Raw genomic sequence first — 7,651 nt, forward strand, 5'->3', positions numbered from 1 at the left:
ATGTGCCACTGTGCAAATAAATAAATTTATTAAAAAAAAGAAATGTAGTGTTTATTTTCTTATATACTAGTATGCTACCTGGCATATATTGTTTTTCAAAATTATATTTATGCTTTGGAAAGCATACCCACCTGACAGGATTTTAACATTTGTTAATAAGGAAAAGGGAAGATGTACAGTTGAAGGCAAATCTATTAATATTAACATTAATTCATCTAAGCCGGGAGTGTCAAACTCGATTTCATTGAGGGCCACATCAGGATTGTGTTTGTTCTTGGGGTCACTCGTGTTGGGGGCACATGACTACTCTGCCCATGAAAACAGGCTCCTGAGCTCCGTTTTCACCCCTGATGGCCTCCTGCCCCTCTCTGTTAATGAAAACAGACCTCAAAAGGGCTGTGCTTGCCCCAACTGAGCTTTGTTTTTCCTGACAGAGGGCAGCAGGAAGCCATTGCTGCTGAAAACAGAGCCCAAAAGGCCACATACATCTCTCCCGAGCTTCATTTTCACTGGCAGAGGCACTGCAGGCCAATTTTTTTGCTGTTTCTAGGGTGGCTCCAATTCTAAGCATCCCACAGATCTAAGCACACAATTAAAAGGAGCAAGGAAAATACCTTGTTCTAAACGAGACTGTAATTCATTTTTTATCACTTATCATACAAGCTCATTCACAGAATTTGCCCATCACTGACAAGCAAATAATTCTTGGTAGTATTAGAGCCACTATAAAATTTGGAACAAGGAAGTATCATGCATCTTTACAGTACTTAGGAGGTCATGTTCTATTGATTCAACCTTGTAAGTTGCAAGAACAACCTTTTTTTATAATATGGAATTTTCCAATAGATCCCAAATAGAACTGCTGCAGCTAACAGCAATTCTTGTCAGCATGAAGGCTTTTCTATATTTGGAAATTCTTATATTGAACAAATAATTTGCTGGTTTATATAGAACTACTGGTTCCATCCATATTAAAGTAACCTGGTGATACATCCAATTATGGTTCCTATCTGTTATCTTTAATATTGACTTTAGCGTACACCAACCCTAGTGCCAAAATGGACCGTGTAGAGATGCCATACTACTGGAGCTTAGTTTCCAAAAGGTAATTGCAGGAAGATTGGAAGGAATATATAAAGTCATTTAAACTCAAGAAAGTCAAGATCAGTTGTAACTAATAACTAAAGATTAAAGACAAATTCTCACTTATGCCATTAAATACCTAACCTTTTATTGTACAATAAGTAAGTAATAACAAGTAATAAGTCCAATTAATAAATTAATACATAATAACATTTGGAAATAATACCAATTTTGAATATCAGTTGTGTATTTTAATTGGGTTGCTATTAATCCATAGTTTACACAAGGCATGACATGTAATTTGATGTGTAAAGAGTATAAAGCTAGCCAACACTATTATCTGCAGGTGCAGATAGTAGTTTACCATAGAATAGAATAGATAGAATAGAATTCTTTATTGGCCAAGTGTGATTGAACACACAAGGAATTTGTCTTGGTGCATATGCTCTCAGTGTACATAAAAGAAAAAGATATATTTGTTAAGAATAATATGGTACATCACTTAATGATTGTCATAGGGGTCAAATAAGCAATGAAGAAACAATATTAACAAAAAAAATCTTAGGATACAAACAACAAGTTACAATCATACAGTCCTAAGTGGGAGGAAAAGGATGATAGGAATGACGAGAAAAAAACTAGTAGAAATAAAAGTCCAGACTTAGTAAAAAGTTGACAGCGTTGAGGGAATTATTTGTTTAGTAGAGTGATGGCGTTTGGGAGAAAAATGTTCTTGTGTCGCCTTGGTGTACAGTGCTCTGTAGTGACGTTTTGAGGGTAGGAGTTGAAGCAATTTGTGTCCAGGATGTGAGGGGTCAATAAATATTTTCACCGCTCTCTTTTTGACTCGTGCAGGTCCTCAATGGAAGACAGATAGGCAGTAATTGTTTTTTCTGCAGTTCTGATTATCCTCTGAAGTCTGTCAGTCTTGTTGGGTTGCAGAACCAAACTAGACAGTTATAGAAGTGCAGATGACAGACTCAATGATTCCTCTGTAGAACTGTATCAGCGGCTCCTTGGGCAGTTTGAGCTTCCTGAGTTGGCACAGAAAGAACATTCTTTGTTGTGCTTTTTTGATTATGTTTTTGATGTTAATTGTCCATTTTAAGTCTTGAAATATGATAGAGCCAAGAAATTTGAAGGTCTCTACTGTTGATACTGGGTTGTCTAATATTGTGAGATGTGGGAGGGTGGAAGGGTTTCTCCTGAAGTCTACCACCATTTCTACGGTTTTGAGTGTGTTCAGTTTTAGATTGTTCCGGTCACACCACAAGGATAGTTGTTCAACCTCCCATCTATATGCAGATTCATCATTGTCTCGAATGAGTCCGATCACTGTAGTATCATCTGCAAATTTCATTGGTTGAATCATTTGAGATGCAGTCATTGGTTTATAGAGAAAAATGGCGAAAGGACACAGCCTTATGGGGGGGCTGGGCTAATTACACAGATATTTGATGTGATTTTGCATAGCTTTATCTGCTTCCTGTCTGTTAGGAATGTTTAAGTGTGCGTAAATTTAATAACTAATGTACAATAAAGTTAACTGGTGCAAAGTGCTGTAAGCTGAAGACAGTTTATAATTCCAATTTTTTTTATAATATGGAATTTTTTAATATTAGAAATTATAGTAACTAAATTTTTAAAAGATAACTATGTTTAGAAGAAACAAATGCAGTTGCTGGAAAAAATTACAATGAGGTAGAAATCACTTCTACTAGTTAAATTTCTACTAAATAACAAAATAGAAAGATATTTTCACAGAAAAATTAAAAAAAGGACAAACAGGATTGGAGCAAAGTAACATTAAACGACATCTTGTCTAATATCATCTAAATTATATTCCATGTCAGGAAATGCTCACAAAGCAAGCATAAGGTTAAGTTTATTCTCCATGTGGATTGTTCATTATCAAAACAGAATTAGCATTGGCCAGAAAGAAATCTGGCACATGTTTAAAGAAGTATAAACCCTGATCAAAAGAGTGAACCAAGCATGTGTTATAAGCAAGAGGTAGAACTAGAGGATAACAAGAGGAAATTCCTGGAAGAAAGATTTATTGATTTATTTTGATTCTTTCTTTCTTTCTTCCTTCCTTTCTTTCTTTCTTTCTTTCTTTCTTTCTTTTCTCCTCCCTTTCTTTCCTGTCCATCTTACCACAATGTAACTCTGGGCGGCTTAAAATTATAAAAGTTAAATATATATGTATAATAAAAATAAATTAATTAATAAGGAGAAATTTCCTGACAGGACAATTAACCAGTGGAACAACCTGCTCCAGAAATTGTGGGCTATCCAACACTGAGAGTTTTAAAGAAGAGAATGGACAACTATTTCTCTGTAATGGTATAGGGTTTACTGCCTGAGTACGGCATGGACTTAATATTAAAAGATCAAATAATGTAAAATAAATATATATAAAAAAACATTTGAATAATCCTTCTCTATAGCTACATGCAACAGGAGAAAAGGCATGCTTGTTCTTGGTTGCAAAACACAATATGGTAAACATGCTTTATATCTTTACACGAAGCTAATTCAACATATTTTTATGAATGCCCATGAATTCTTAGCAATTTCAACTAAAATAAATATTCTCTGAAAAATTAAAAATCTTCTTTTTTCAGTGCTCTATCAGCCAACTCCTCTGTCAAGATACAAGCAAGTAGTATGTGTCAATTTATTATTGTTTTTTTCTATAATTGAATTTTCATTTCTGAAATTCAATAAATACATCTTCAGATTTCTTTCCAGTGTAAATCAGTGTTTATTTATACTATTTCAGCTATCAACCTTTGCAAAAGCTACAGGTTCATTTAATTCAGAAGGGATTTATTTATAAACTGCAAGCATTTGATTAAATACACAGTGGGACAGTGTTAAATTATAGCAATGAATAGAATTTAAAGCTGCAGGTTTTTAATTGTTAAATATTTCTCATATTCTTTAAACTGTGGAAAGTTTAAAGAAAAACACAAATTGGCATAATAGCATGGTGAATTTAAATTATGTAATTTTCACATCTGTCACATAGAGGTTGCCCAAATCTATAGACTATTGTAACAGCTTTTCAGAGAGGTGAAAAAGGAAAAGGAAAAAACCCCCCCTCTAATATAGATTTTGGTGCTTGCAAGGATATAGGTTTTTTTCAAATTTCTTCTCTTCCATTATTGCTTATTTCATCTTCAGAATGTTCTTCTGAAGATGAAATAAGCAATAAGTCTGTCGCCTGTTGTTATTCTCACTACTCAACAGTGGTGACGAGGGCTTGGTAGTAGAATCTATTTAGGCATCAGTAGTGAAGGGCTACCAAAACTTTTACTACCACACTGTGGGTGTGGCTTATGCAGGATGCCCTGCATTTTCTTTCAACATCTTTCAGTGCAAATTGGGTGCTCTGGGGTGGAGGTCCATTTTCACTACCCCACTGCATTCCCTCTCATCCGGTCAGTAGCCCACTCCTGGGCATGAGCAACCAGCCAGACATACCTCACCAAGGGTGTTTGCCTTCTATCCACCGGCACCTTTCAAAGCCACCAAAGAAGAGGGGGAGTCATATATGAGGAAATTCAAATGCTTCTTGTAAGCAAATGTTGGGCCTCACTGATAACAGAAATCATCACTGTCAGACCCAATCCCAGTACACACCGTATCGTGGCAGGTGCTACAAGCAACCCTGAAGACTCCCTACACTCCCACGCCATCCAAAGTCATCCAGCGCTATGAATTCCAGCAGAGACTACAGTAGGAAGGTGAGACTATTAACCAGTACATTGCAGCTCTCCAGAAAGCTGCTGGTCACTGCGAATTAAAAGGCCTAAATGGCATTCTGCTCAACCAGTTGATCTGCAGTATGCAAGACATTTGTTTCCAGTGCTGGCTCCTGGCAAGACCTAAGCTGACCCTGGTTTCCACACTGGATGAGGCAAGGGCTGCTGAATCCTCCATTAAGGCTGCAGAATCGCTGCACAAATTTGCCACTTCCTTGGCTGATGTTAAGTTTCCCACCTCTATGCATTTGAGGAATCGGTCATGAAGATGTCTGCCCCACTGACCATGAACAGCAACCCGACAAGACGCCAAACCTGACTGTCACTGTGGAGAGCAGAATCTGAGGACATCATACCATTTCCACGAAGCCATTTGCCAGTAGGTTGAGCAGCGTGGCTGTTTAGCTAAAATGTGCCACACCATTTTGTCCTCCAATCTTGTGCATGCCCCTGACACCACCGCATGTCATAAACTGTCAAAAGCTTCTTGGGAATATTGGTAACTGTGCTGAAAAGCCGCACCTCCAGACCTGCCTGACATTAACCAGACCCGAGTTCCTAGCAATAGCAAGCTGACGATCGCCATGTCAATTGGCGGTGCTCCCTGCTTCATAGAGATTGACACTGTCTCAGTCGTCACACTCTCCGTCATCGCCTGGCAGACCCTGAAGCTTGCCCTTCCAAGCCTACAGAAGAACCACCTACAAGAGACACGCAAGAAACTCTCCAGCTACCAGAGAAATCACATTCCCATCATTGGCCAATGCCAGTTCCTGGTCAAATTCAATCGTTCGAGGACAGCTCACCATGGCCTATGACAGTCTTCCAAGCCTCTTGGGCTTGGATTGGTTCAACACCGCTCCGCCTAGCTGGATGACTAGATATAATAATAATAATAATAATAATAATAATAATAATAATAATAATAATAATTTATTAGATTTGTATGCCGCCCCTCTCCGAGGACTCGGAGCAGCTCACAACAATAAAACATCATATACAAATCCAATGTTAAAACAGTCTTTAAAACCCCCTTATTAAAAACAGTTATACAGCCCAAACACACCATCCATAAAATCAAAAGCAGCTAAGGATATATCAATTCCTCCATGCCTGGCGACATAGATGAGTTTTCAAAAGTTTGCGAAAGGGAAGAAGCGTGGGGGCAGTCCTAATCTCCGGGTTGAGGGCCGGGACTGCCACAGAGAAGGCTCTTCCCCTGGGTCCCGCCAGACAGCATTGTTTCGTCGACGGGACCCAGAGAAGGCCAACTCTGTGGGACCTAATCGGTCGCTGGGATTCCCAGCAGGCAATCCCGGAGGTATTCTGGTCCGATGCCATGTAGGGCTTTATAGGTTATAACCAACACTTTCAATTTTGACCGGAAACTGATCGGCAGCCAGTGCAATCTGCGGAGTGATGACGAAACATGGTTTCACCCAGGGCCAGCGTTTGAGTGGAAAAATACTCAAACACCATTGGTTGATGCATCTGACAGTTCCCTATAAAAGGGCTAGCTGTCAGTAAGTTGCTGGTTGTACAGAGAAGTTGCCAAGTCAAGAAGTCACTGAGATTACTCCTGTAATTATTCCCACTACTCAACAAAGAGACATTGGTAAGTTTAATGATAATAGTATGAAAATATTTTTTTTAAAAAGATTGCCCCAATCTTTTCGTTCTCCAAAGGATTCACGAAGATGTCTTTCTTTCTTAACAAAACCTATATTGTATCCACAAAATGGAAACAACAACAGTTGTATTCTGTACACGTTTCATTTAGACGTTTCATTTAAAAAGACTCTATACACTTTGCAATAAAAAACATTGAACAATATTTTGAAGAATACTATCACCACAGGGACCACACGCAAAAGCAACTCCGGTGAATGAAGACAACTGAACAACAGGTATGTGGACCTTTGATGCAATAGATACGAACATTTGATAATGACTTCAGTATTTCTTAGAAAAAAATCATTTCATTGCCCTGCACATTTATTCACAAATCATAGGTTGATGTATAAATATTAAGTCATATCCTGATGTTAAATGGTTAAAATTTATTTTTCAGGTATGAATTTCTGGATATAACTTTTTGATCAAATTTAACACTGATAATAATTTTAAAAAACCATGCAAGAGACCAATGTTTCACTTTGCTTATTTCTATGAGAGCTCTGAATAAGAATTGTGAATTTTAAAAAAAGGTTGCATGTTTAATATATTTTTCCTCTAGAATCAATACACGGGTATTGATTCTGGAGAAAAAAAGCCAAAAAATGTTCAATATGATGATCACTTCCTAGGTTCTGTGTAGAATAATTACCTTTCTTGATAACACTTCATATTCTTCAAGTGCTCTGAAAAAGTCCAGACAAATAGATTTAATATTATTTTTTAGACTTTTTAAAATTACTTGTTGGCTTTTCTCTTTCTCTCCCTGAGTCATTTCCATAAAAGAAAGAAAAAAGGATTTCCCTTTATACCAATTAAAGATCAGCTCTTACCTCTTCTTTGTTCCCCTTAAGAAGTTAACCCCTGCTGAGATTTTCCCCAAGGCGGCTGCAAAGCCACACAGGTGAGGCTACAGCAGCTTTAATGACAATAAGGCAGCCCTGATTTTCCAAGAGATAAACACAAATCTTGTATTCCCACCAATCAAGAAAGAAAACACATCTGACCAGGACTGTCTTCAGAAAAGTTTCACTAGTGGCTCTTGAAGAGCACACATGTATGCACTTAGGCAGATACAGGTACACACACTCATCAAGGCAAAAATAATACTGAAATCATGCTTT

The sequence above is a fragment of the Erythrolamprus reginae genome, chromosome Z (genome assembly GCF_031021105.1).
Source record: "Erythrolamprus reginae isolate rEryReg1 chromosome Z, rEryReg1.hap1, whole genome shotgun sequence".
NCBI classification, from domain to species: Eukaryota; Metazoa; Chordata; class Lepidosauria; order Squamata; family Dipsadidae; genus Erythrolamprus; species Erythrolamprus reginae.